This window comes from Agrilus planipennis, unplaced genomic scaffold (genome assembly GCF_000699045.2).
Source record: "Agrilus planipennis isolate EAB-ADULT unplaced genomic scaffold, Apla_2.0 scaffold96, whole genome shotgun sequence".
Lineage (NCBI taxonomy): Eukaryota > Metazoa > Arthropoda > Insecta > Coleoptera > Buprestidae > Agrilus > Agrilus planipennis.
Genome location: NW_020438968.1, coordinates 133,291 through 146,854, shown reverse-complemented (window position 1 = coordinate 146,854; position 13,564 = coordinate 133,291). Strand labels below are relative to the sequence as shown.

General features: G+C 31.7%; 1 protein-coding gene across 2 annotated transcripts in view; it reads right to left on the bottom strand.

The window, feature by feature from the left end:
* The window catches only part of LOC108734429, a 78,370-nt gene that overhangs the window by 52,963 nt on the left and 11,843 nt on the right, over positions 1 to 13,564 (bottom strand). The window lies entirely within an intron of this gene.

Below are 13,564 nucleotides of genomic sequence, written 5' to 3'. Positions count from 1 at the left end.
GAAAATCACTTAACAGTCAATAAAGAAACATTATATAATTTTTAAAGAAACGTCAAAATTGAGATTATTACAAGTTACTTAACCAATTCTATTATTTCTGTGATAAATTCAGTCATTTACAATCGAAAATTGTAATTTTTGCGTTGCCATAAACATTTTGTTTTCTCCGTACATTAAGTCTCTTTCAAAAAAAGTCGTTTAACAACTAAATTAATTTTTGGTTGGCGAATTGTCAACGAGAGGGTGGACCTGAGCCCTCAATGCTCTCAAAGTTTTTGTTCCTCAAAACCTGATACAGCAACAAGCGACAGAAATTGTAACAGTTCGACCATGCTGAGATATTTTTTTTTTTTGTTGTTGAGAAAAATAAATACAAGAATTATATCAAAATAACAAATAATTTACAATTAGTACAGTAATCAACAAATAATACCAATTGGGGAAGACGATCTATCCCGTACTTTTTATTATTCTAGTCAATTGAATAGAAATTTTACTAAAGAACAATTGAGATAAAGGGGTTTTATATTGAATAGGCCTCTAAAGGTGATAAAACCGCAAAGCGTCCTAAGGGACTCGTTTGTGAGTAACCTTAAAAAAGGCACCCCTTTCAGTTTTCTCCTAATAACTCAAAAACGAAGCAATTTTTGAGATTTTTACAATATTCTTTTGAAAATTGGATTTTCCACATAATTGAATAGAGATAACAAGGAACAAAGGGCCCCTTGATATAAAATGTTTATTCTTACACACTAAAATATATACAGGAAATAGAAATAGGTATAAAGTATATACAAAGAAAAAATATGCAGAAGAAGCAAGTGTTAGGTGCACAAATAAAATATGCAAATCGAGAACTGGGCGGCTACTTAATTAAGACAGCCCCCTCTTCCTTGCCGCGGGTGGGTGGAATGTCAGGGATTGAGTAAGATCTCTCTCCTCCTGGCTGCGGGTGGGTTGAATGTCAGAGATGCTGGTACTGAGGAAAGCATCGGTTATTTATACAATCCCAACACGAATTGTCTAAAAAGTTACTTTCGCGGTGGAAAATTAAAAAGCAGATGACGAAAACGGATAGATTATGCATGAAAAACTGAAGTTAGAAAAAATAACGATGATTGTAGGTTAAAAAATAGTAAAATAGAAAATAGAACACTCAGAAGAGGAAGAAAAACAGTGAGAAATAGATAAAAATTAGTAGGGAAAGGAACTAGAACCGAATAAGAAATAGAAAAGTTAGAAATGCTTAAAACAATGAATTAAGGTATATAACTTAAATTTTAAGGTGGTTAAAGAGTGGTTGTATACAGGTTCGGTTGTAGCACAGGGGTAGGCCAGGTAGGCGGAAACGTAATTAGACCTGTTGTGGACAATTTTCGTCACCGGGAAAGACCGGTAATGTAGCAATTCCGAGAATAAATTTCGGAAATTGAGTAAGTAGGCTGCTGATAACACCCTTTTTTAAGGGATTCGTTTTTGACCAACTTTAAAAAAGGCACCCCTTTCAGTTTTCTCCCAATAACTCAAAAACGAAGCAATTTTTGAGATTATTGCAATATTCTTTTAGAAAATTGGACTTTCCATACAAATACGTTATTTAATTTTCTTTTTACCATTTTTACTATTGAACATTCTTATTATATGAAATGAAGTAGATAATTTCAAAAAATTGTCGTTTTCTTTTTCTTTATCATTAAGTCGCCTATAACTTTTTTTCAGGGCAATTTAGATGTATATATATGAATATTCAGAGGAAAGATAGCCCTTGAAGAAACTTTTCTTTTCTTTTTTTATTCTTTATTCTACGATAAAAATTCACTGAGATATCGACGCTCAAATTTGCCTACTTTTGTTTTGTTTTAATTTTCGATGTATCTACTCATATTTTTACTATGAGCCACTTTTAATATAAATTGTCATCAACAATTTTAAAATAAAGTATAACTATTCTTGAATTTTGATGTGTGTGTGTATTTGCTCAGTCTCTAGATACATTTATATTAAAATTCTACTTATATTTCGACAATGTCGACACAAAAACACATCCCTTGAAAAAGGGCACTTCGTGTTTTTATCATCTTTGGAGGCCAAACCACCAATAAAACCCCTTTGACGCACTTGTTCCCTACTTTCTTCTGTTGTCGTCTCGTATTCAATGGCCTGTTCCATTTTCAGAGATATTCGAAAGATGTTCAAATGCCTTCTGCAAAATGCCAGGAAATTAAGTTATAAAAACTGAACTGAAATAAAATTATTATATATTTAATTAGGAAAATAAAATGCTGCATTTATAATTAGTGTTTATGTGCCGCCACTGTTTTCAGGTATACCGCGTAATAACGGTAAGTTGCCTTCTCGTTATGACTTTAATGATATTTTTAAAACTGCTTCGTTTTGGTATGTTCTGGAACAAGTTTTTAATTAAAAGTAAAGCAGCTAAAATGAGTATTTGCGTATACACTAATCTGAATGTCACCCTCGTCTGAACTTTTGCAGGTCAGTGAAATGGCAATGTGCAGTTACCTGCATGTTATATGCATAATGCGTAACATGTCAGAGTATAAAAAAAATGTACTTATCGAATGCGACAGAAAGGTACAACGCACATTTAATATTTTCAGGTTCAGTTCAACTCCAAATTTATTTTATTTCGTAGGCCTATGGCAATATTTTCAGTTCACTTTTATTTATAGTGGCAACTTCACATATAAATTTTGCTTTCAATCTTTTTGCAGATTACAGCTCTTTTATAACTGCGTCTAAATAAAAGAAACAGAAATAGAAATACAATATTTAGACTTAGATCTTTAAAATAAACTAAAAGAGACTTACGTTAATTACCACTAAATAAAACAGTCTCTCGTTGATATATTTCTCATTATAAGTGAGCGAAATTTGCCACTAAAACATTTCACTGCCGACAGTGAAATGTTTTAGTGGCAGTTAAAGTAATTTTCTTTTGGTTTATTTATGCTTTTACTAAAGCCACCATTTCCTATCTATTACATCTTTTAATCTTTAGAAGTATTTTTAATTTTTAATGATAGCGATTATATCGATGGAATAGAACAAAATAGGAGCTATTATTATTTGTGGAAACCGTGTTGAAACTCTGTTACATATTGATAATAAGTAATATTTTGAGGAAATATATGTATTAGATAGATAGACAGCTTTATTAAAAACATTATGTTTTATATGTACAAAGTATTATATTATATACATGAATTTTATAAGCTAAACATTTTCAACCTTCTCGCTTTCTTTCCATTTGAATTTTCTTTTTTTTTTGCACCATTTCCTGTTATTCAAGATCTCTCAAGAATAGGTATGTTCAGAAGTTTGTGGTTCCAATTTACACAACCTGCATATTTTCTTCTCTCTTCTTCCCAGTACCAGCACCTTGCCGTTCTATTCTCACTTCCCACTCTAAATATTGCTGTTAAAACTAATTGGTGTTTTGTCTTTGCTTTTCTGTCTTTCAAATAATGTGGGGTTTTCTTTCTTTTATTTCAATAGTTTTTTGTATTCTTGTGCGAATTTTAAGCTTCTTTTTTTTTCTTTTTTTTTGCTTATCAATGTTTTTTGTTAAACTTTTCAGCTTTTTCTATACATTTCTGTCTTTTTCCAATTTCCATCTGTAGTGCGTGATGGCCCACTTCTCTATTAAAGATTTTTTTCTTTTCTTTCTCCATTCTTCCCTTGTGATTTTCATCGGTTTGAATATTCGATATATTATTTTAAACTTTCATACATTCTTTTAATTACCTTTTTGTCTTATGAATTGAACACTCGCTTTGTACTTCAAAGTTCTCTTCGAATATTTTATGACCAACTTTTGTTTTCGTTTCTTCAATGAATTTCTGTTTAATTTTAAAATCCATCTTATATATCCGCCTTAAATTTCTTTTTTTCCCAACCCTATGTTTCCGTTTCGTACAGTAATATGTTCTCTGTACCAATCTCTCGAATAGAAACGTTCATCCAAATTTCGTGGAGGTTTTCTTTCCCCTATTCCCTAGATACACCTTTTCCATTACCTCTAATGCTTCCTTCCTCAGTGTTTTTATGAGTCCATCTTTTCCATTATCTCTTTTTATAACTAATATTTATTCATTACAATCACTACAAATGTACTGCTAAAACATTAGCTTCTTCATGAGAAAATTGTTGAACTATTATTAGAACAGGAATTATGTTGTTTTAGGCAATACTCACAAGATGCATTTGTACCAATTTTTTTATTACCAATGATTCACCTCCTGGTGTATCCAGGAAGTTCGAAGCCGCCAAATATTGTCTTTCAACTTTCGGTAACTGTACTTCATAATTTCATACAATGCCTAGGAAATGTATACACCTATGGCATCCCCTGTCCATGTATCATTTATTTGTTAGATTAGATTAATTGTGATTCAGGGTGTTAACAGCCAACTTCCCGTCATCATAAGGTCGTCAGTCCTAAGACTGGTTGGACACGTACCTCCACTCTTTTCTATCCTGAACTAATATTCGCATTTCCCTAAAACTAGAACATCCCACATCCTTGACTATTTGTGAACAGAAATCTAATCTGGGTCTACCTTTACTCCTCTTATCTCTTGTCTTTGTCTCCAATGTGTCAATCATATTATTTCAATCATATGGGCGTTAAAAGACCATTGCCTCAAAGGACTCCTTATAGAAAGTTAGTAAATTTGTTAAGTGAGTTCCGACGTCTGGTCAGAATATCAAAAATTTATTCCTGAACGCCCCACATGTAAGAATTCGAAAATATTTTAGAATTTTCTGGAAGGTTCGAGAACATTCCCAAATAATATGATGACTAATTTTTCCTAAGTGAAGCAAGTGTAATCCGGCATGTACACAATGAAAATCATCTGTAGCAAATTTAAATCATGCTCGGAATAACGAGCAGCTTCTTCGAAGGTTACTATTATATTTTATGTAATATCGTGTATTCCTAATCGTTTTAGTCATAGCATATTCTCATTTACTCATTTAGATTTAAAGTATTCTATTGAGCGGAACATCAAACATCTATATCTTCTGTTTTTGTATAATATGCGTTTACTTTACAAAATTAATTAATCTTGTTCAATACCATTTAACGATCTAACAAGCATTAATGAAACGTGCTTCGGTTTATACTATCGCTGTTATATCTCGATATCGTACTAGAATATGTAAAATAAGATTTGAATATTTACATACGCTTAAACTGAAGATGCTTTACTCAAGGTGATTTATAATAAATTTTCAACGCTGATGCAGTTTTCATCTTATCATTTGCATACCAGTTCAATTCATTTCCCATGCGGTATCTTTCCGCTCTTCGTTTATATGTATATCATGTATATTTCTGAAAGCTCGAAACACAAATTTTATATCCAGAGTTATCATCAAATGAACTTCGAACTTGTTATTTAGTTGTACGTTATATTCATGTTTATTTACGTTTTTTAACCAATTTCTGATATGTGAGAGCAATATCCTAAAAATGTTTAAGCATCATTTTATGTAGTCATGTTCGGAATATTTAACAGAGAAAATAAATTCTCGCTAAAGCACTTTCACTTAGATAAATTCCAATAAAATTATGATAATTATATTCCAATACTTATATGCATACGAGGTCTGTTCAAAAAGTATCGCGAATTTTTAATTTCCGCGAATTACGTATATTCGATTTTCGATTTTTTTTGTGGCGTTATCTTGGTACTCAAGTCTCTCATTTATACTGACAAATTCGGCCATGTTGAACGTTCAATTAATTTTTGACAGCTGCTTTGCGTGCACGCGTTTTCGCTCGTCTTCGATTTTTGCCTATTCCAAATAATGGATCAAAGAATCTGTATCAAATTTTGTGTGAAAAACGAACTTATATGCGCGGACGCATTCCAAATGTTGACTATGGCATATGGTGAAGCTACCTTGGTCCGAAGCAACGTTTAATGCTGGTACAAAATGTTCTCACAGGGACGAGAAGATGTGAACGAAGAAGAGCATGCCGGACGCCCGAGCACGTCAAATATTGATAAAGTGAAGAAATTAGTATTGGCCAATCGTCGAATCATCGCTAGAGAAGTTGCTGAGGACCTAAAGATATCGATTGGCTCCTGCCATTCGATTTTTACCAATAATTTGAGCCGGGTCGCTGCGACATTTCTACCAAAATTGCTCAATTTCGATCAAAAAACAGCATCGCATTAACAGTGCCAAGGAGCTATTGGAATCTGTCCGTGACGACCGAAATTTGCTCCAGAGGGTGACGAATTATGGGTTTATGGTTATGACGTGGAAACTAAAGCTCAATTATCCCTGTGGAAGCTGCCGCATGAACCAAGATCGAAAATAGCGCGAAGTTAGTCCGAATGTGAAGGTTTTGCTTACAGTTGTCTTCGGTTGCAGGTGTGTGGTGCCTCGTGAGTTCTTGCCATAGGGTACAACAGTCAATAAAGAATATTACCTGGAGGTTATCCTCACTAATTATTTTCTGACGCACATTTGAAACCATTGGACCGATTTGACGTATATTGACCGTTACTTACTTCATACTAAATACTAAGATTAGAAACAGCTTATCTTTCTTGAATTCCCGAGGTTTTCGAATTTCTTTTACGTTTCTCTTCGAAATCATTTCAGTGCTTTTTCACAATCACCCTACCGCAAATTTTCATTCATTTAATTATCGATTTAATTGTGGCAAATTAGTCTTCTTTGTAATAAAATATAGACGATTCAGTTAGTGTTTTAAACTTATACTGTCGCACATTCCAAATATTTTACATCCTTCTTAAACCACCCTGCATTTTATAAACTTCCCAGAAACTTACCGGTACTTGAATATAATTATGAGTAATTCCGAAGAAATTAATATATTTTTTCATTTTATTTTAAAACTGCTGCCTCTACGGTTAACGGATTATGTTTTCGTTTTGGCGAGATTTCCATTAAATACAACCTTCACCAACGTTCCAAATCACACACGGAGAAAATGAAAAACGAAAATTACCTAAATATTAAAGCGTTATTAACGATTTATCCCACTAGTCCGTTGATACGTAAGCGAAAATAATAAATATTACAATTTGGACCCGAATTTGTAAAAATAAAATCACAGAAGAAATAAATTTACTAAATATTACACATTTGAAATAATTTTTAAAGAAACATGTCAAAATAGAGATTATTGCAAGTTACCTAATAAATTCTACTATTTCTACGGCAAATTCAGTCATTTACAATCAAAAATTGTAATTTTTGCGTTGCCATAAACATTTTGTTTTCTCCGTACATTAAGTCTCTTTCAAAAAAAGTCGTTTAACAACTAAATTAATTTTTGGTTGGCGAATTGTCAACGAGAGGGTGGACCTGAGCTCTCAATGCTCTCAAAGTTTTTGTTCCTCAAAACCTGATACAGCAACAAGCGACAGAAATTGTAACAGTTCGACCATGCTGAGATATTTTTTTTTTTTGTTGTTGAGAAAAATAAATACAAGAATTATATCAAAATAACAAATAATTTACAATTAGTACAGTAATCAACAAATAATACCAATTGGGGAAGACGATCTATCCCAATTCAACCTTATTTAGCAATCTTCACTATATGGGTAGGTTTTTTTGTTACATATTACATTATTATTGTTGGTAGTTGTTTTATCTTTTTTCTCTGGTAGAATTACCTCGTACTGCTGCGTCATTATCCGGTACCTGACGGATTAGGTAGTTTTCTTTTTAGGATCTGCCCCGGTTTGCATCCTGTACGTGGCTCATCTCGTTTGCAAAGTAATGGCAGGGCTAAACGATCTAAATTCTGAGCTCATACTATAGACTCTCAATGTATATCCTTTTGGTACCTATTACATATTTAGAAAAATGCTTCTGTTAATTCCGTTTGAATGCAATGCATTAATTTTAGATAAATAACAAAATTCAAAGACATTAAATAAAAAATTAATGGATTTTTACAACCTATTTATATACTTAGTGATATTTACATTCCTGAAATTTAAATACACATATGTGCATAATTTCTACAACTTTCTAATGTTGCTTCTATTTCAGTCATTTATTAACACATATAACTTACAAAGTTCCTGCCTATGTACTAAATTACGAGATAGTGTATTCTCCGTTAATTCCCTTTGAACGAGGAAGTTGTTTGAATGTATTCGTCATTATAAATTAAGTTCGTCTATTAAACCTACTTATTTACAGACATTGTAAGCTAAGGTGGTCTACCTATTTGGGTATTAAGAAACACTTCCTTCCTCACTTTTCTTCGCTATTCTTAGAGGTAGAAATGCGTTTCAAAGTAAATATTGTGGGACATTTTATGATTTTTCATAATTCTAAGAATTCATTATGGTCAAAATGTAAATTCGGTCAATCCGTTCAAATCTCCCGATAACTGAGAATGTGAATTGCTTCTATATCTTTGTTGGAGAGAACACTTACTATCTACATATTGCTTGAAGTATTTAATTATTAAAAAAAAATATTAAGCCAGAATAAAAAAAAAAGTTTTATCAAAAAAAGTAGCAGTTTCTCTTAGTAATGTAATTCTCACACGTGTATATTAAAATGTACCTACTCATTTGTTTATAAATTTTTTTATAAATTTTAAAATTTTATACAATAGTCTCGTGTTGTTAGTTTCAGATAATTTAAAATATTAATTTTTCAGTTGTGACTAGTAACTGAATTAATTAATAGACCATCTACCTTTACCGCAAGGGATTGTTATTGATTACTATATGTATACTCATATTATAAGAGAGTATGTAACAACAATTTGATAATTTGGGTTTGGCACTTAAGATGTTGTTTTTTTCTGCGTCTACCTGCTCATAAACCGGCCGAATTTACATTTTATTTTTGAGGGTTATGAAACGTTTCAGGCCAAATTTACATCATCAGATGACATCCAGCATCATAGGTGGAAGTACCTCTGAAGAAGTACACCACTCGTGCTGGCGAAATGTTAGGAAGCAACTCTAATCGATGACGGCCTTTAGACTCGAATCAGGGTAGCATCAGTTCACCTACTGGTCGCAAAAAACTTTTACCAGTAATTTTTTTTGGATACAAAAATTCATGTTGATAGGTTGAGTTGTTAAGGCATGAAACGGTAGCAATCACATTATAACTAGCTGACCAGGCGAACTTCGTACCGCCTAACAACCAGTGAATGTCATCTTAAATTTTAGCTAAATTTACAATTAATTTCGGATTTTGTTAACGTAATAATATGATTTATAGATTCTGTGTTGTCAATCTTGTGGTACTGATAACTGATTGACCGAATGATCTGCAATAATTGATAGCAATCGATTTGACATTTGGTGACATTTGTTCTCGGTATTTCTGTTGAATTTCTATTCTATAATGTGTAGTATGTCACTGATTTGCAGTGAACATCAATTATTACGAATAAGCTATAAGCATCCGTGACGGGAGTTGTCAATTGTGGAAGGTAGCATAGTTCTAAACCTAATTTATTTTTTAATGAATTTTTGTAATATCTTTTTCCGTGAGTTTCTCTGATATTTTAGTAGTTATTCTACTATTCAGAGCGGAGACGAATCCAACAAATCAGAGGTCATTAATGTCTGTCCAGCCGTTGTTGAGTTATAAATGGTTAACTAACCCGACTTTGTTTAATGTATTTAGATTTAAGATATATAATGATCTGGAATGATTGAGATTGATCGATTTGATAGTTTTTTTTTCATTTCGATGCAATTATTTTCTATAGATTTAAATTTTTTTTAAGTGAATTCCGATATTTTATAGTGATTCAGGTATTTTTGGAGGAGACGAATCCTAAAGTCAGAGATCATCAAAATCGGTGCAAATAGTATAAACAATCCGACTTTGTTTTATGTATATAGATATTAATTAGTTACAATTACAATGACTATGAAAAACGTATACATACCCATCTTTGTGTTCGTTGTTTAATTAATCTTAAGAACGACATGCGCAGATGAACATGACGACTATGAAAAGCGACCTTCACCGATTTAAATCTCATAATTGTTTGTTATTCCGGATTTCCTTTTCTTATATAATTGTTGATTTGTGGGTAGAGTACTAGCAATGAATAGGTACAATCTTGCGCTAATTTTGTTCGCTTTCATCTTGATGACAGGTATTGATGTAATTTTTTGTACTAACTTTTACTTCCTTTCAACATATTTTATAGAATGCACTACCAATAATAATCGAGTTATTATTTTGTATAGCTTACAGGAGTACCTACCTACATATACGGAGTAAATAAACATCATTAATTAATGTCGAAATGTGACAAATGTTTAGGTACACGGAGAAAATGAAAAAGAAAAATTTACCTAAATCTTAAAGCGATCTTTATAATTTATCCCACTAGTCCGTTGCTTCGTAAGCGAAAATAATAAAAATTACAATTTGGAACCGAATTTGTAAAAATAAAATCCCAGCAGAAATAAATTTACTAGGTATTTTAGTTGATATTACAAATTAAATTGTAATAATTAAGAAACATTAAATAATTTTTAATTTCACGCGCTGTGATAGCTTCTCATATTGTCGCTGCCATAAAGGAAGACTAATTTAATTGCTAATACTTACGTATATAACAACGGGAAATTCAGAATTTCATATATTTATAGTAATTATCTCAAGCAAATTATATATTTAAAAACAAGTTTTCCCTTAAGCAATGGAGGGGTTTTTCCGTTAATTTGTACCAAGTAACTATTCTTTTAGCTAGAGGATATTTTCCTTATAAATACAGTTTTAATATCTTCAAGAAAATCACTTAACAGTCAATAAATTAAATTGTAATTAATTAATGTAACATTAATCTAAAAACCGGAATATTCTGTAATATACCATTAAAATAAAATAACTAGTTTCACATTTGTAAAATTTAAATCGAATGTTTATATTATTATTTTTCACCAAATGCTAACTGAGCATACTTTTGTTATTAGAACCATTCTGTATTTTATACAATGTTATATGAAAATAACATATTTCTGCTAACAATAAGTTCCAAGAGGCAACTGGTTAAACACATTAATTTAGGAACTATGTCGCACTTGATGTACATCTACTTATTTCTAATTTTGGTGGGCACATATTTCTGAAAATGTTTCTACAAAAAACTTCAATTCTGATTAATACTTTCGACTATAAATATACCAAGAAGAATAGGCCAATGTTAATGATTCTGTTGTATTGTAACGAGCACGGGTGTGTTTGTGTGCGATCGGGCACACGTGTGCGTGAACGGCTTATCGATTCGCCGACTAGTCGCGGGCGCCTTTCTTTATGTGCGCCGTATTTGTAAATGCGTGTGTCGTACCTGCGTTCTGAGAAAGCAGTTAAACAGTTCACAGAAAAAATAAACCATCCGGATGTTTCCAGACGGTTAAAGAAAGTAAACAAAAGAGTATTTATAGGAAGAGACGGTCGCCGAGTGAAGAAATAAATTGACCGTTGCAGAAGTGAATGGAGAAATAAATTGAAAGTGATAGCAGTGAAATAAATAGCGCAGTGAATAGTGATATATCAACAGTAGTGTAAATAAATAAAATAATTCATAACCTAAGTTTAGTAATAATTTAATACTGTTTTTAAGTTATTTAATAGTTAGTGTAAATAAATAGCTTTTGTCGTTATCAGTCTGAGAAGTTAATTTTGTTAAACCTACAAACATTACAGTATCTATAACGCTTTCTGATGCGTCTACAATACAGACCTTTGGGTAAAAAATTTACCATTTAACCAAGCAAAATAATTGTACTTTATTTGCTTATGCATATTTAAATTAAAAATATAACAAAATGAACACTATGAACACTAATTACATAAGTATATCCGCATAATTTAAGGAATAATCATACGTATTTTTCAGGAAAATCCTTATTCATGGTTTATGTCGATTATGCCAGTAAATTCCAGTTATGCAATTACTTCTAATTACTCCCGCTATTATAATTAATCGTATTTGTTTAATTAGAATACCGAAGTAATTTTACATTTGTTTAAAAAATAATAATACATATATTACAACTCACACAATTATTAAAATGATAATCAACAATTAATTATCGTTGCTAGCAGTTCTCAAGTTAATAAAACTAGTTTGTACACATGAAACAATAATGCTTTACGCGATATTTGGATATTTTTTAATTGTTTTTGTAATAAAATCTATACTTTTAGCACTGTAAGGACTTATTGTCAGAGGCAATTGCTTCTGTCCTTTCTTTAGACATTGGCAAACAATAGACCACGTAAAATAAAACCTTATAACTTCTCTTTTCACTGCTAATCAAAACTTTTCCTTATATTAAGTATGTCATTGTTGTTCTAATACATCATTTCGTTTTCTTATGATATTTCGTAATTGTCCCCTTGACTTCTGAATTTCTTTCCGCAGTGGATTAATTTGTTGTTATCCCTAATTACTTTAGAGGTTTTTTTATTACTTATGAATATTTTGTGGTTCTTTCTGATTTTATTATGTATGTCTTTAGATTTCAGATTATTAACCTGCATGCTTACACAATCAGCATGCATGGGCGCTTGCTTTGCTACAATTATATAAATAGTTCCTACTAAAGGATATGAAAACTACCAAATTATCGGCTAGCTAAAAATGAACAACCTTCAGTGATATGGTCAATTGTTTCGTGATATGTGTTATATGCTCGGTATGTGTCCTATGAAATTGTCGAATTTTGAATAATATATTTTTTCATAATTCTTAGCTTTTATTATTTTGTCCTGAATCGCTATCATGAAGCCCTCAGTTTGTGAGAGTATATTTCCTTTCTTTAACCACATATTAGAAGCTTTTTTATCTATCTACGTATATGTTCCTGCTGTTGTTGCTTCGGGTATTTTCTATAAAGCGCTTTTGGTTTCCACATTTCACCTTTGAATTTTTCGTTCATAATTTTGTCTTCTAGATTAAAATATGCATCATTAAGGTATAGTGATGTACCAAAGGTTTAAATAGCGCAGATTGACGTGGATGGTGGGGCGGCGGAAAAGAAAAGGTTAGAAGCGTTTGAAATGTGGTGTTATTACGAGCGAATGATGGGGATACCGTGGATGTATGAGAAGGTATCAGAAAGAGTAGAACAAACAGCACTACGGAAGTTAATAAGCAATGGGCGCGATAGGTTAGTAGGACATCTTCTCAAGAATGAATGACTAATTAGAGAGATATCGGAAGCAGAAACAAAAAATTAACAGGAATACAGGTAGACCCAGATTATATTACTTTCATAAATAGTTAAGGATACGGGATGTTCTAGGTTTAGTAAATCTTTCGAAAAGAAAAAGTTAGGAACCATTTAGATGTGATGTTTAGAATAATATGAATGGTATTGTGCGGAAAAGGTTTCAAATGAGAAGATATTAAAATGAGTAGCAGAACGTTATGTTACTTAATAAGAAATAGGAAGGATAACTTGGTAGTAGAACACATTCTTAAACGTAAAGGACTAATTAGTGACATATTATAGGGTTGTTCGGAAAGTCATTTCGTTTTTTCCCG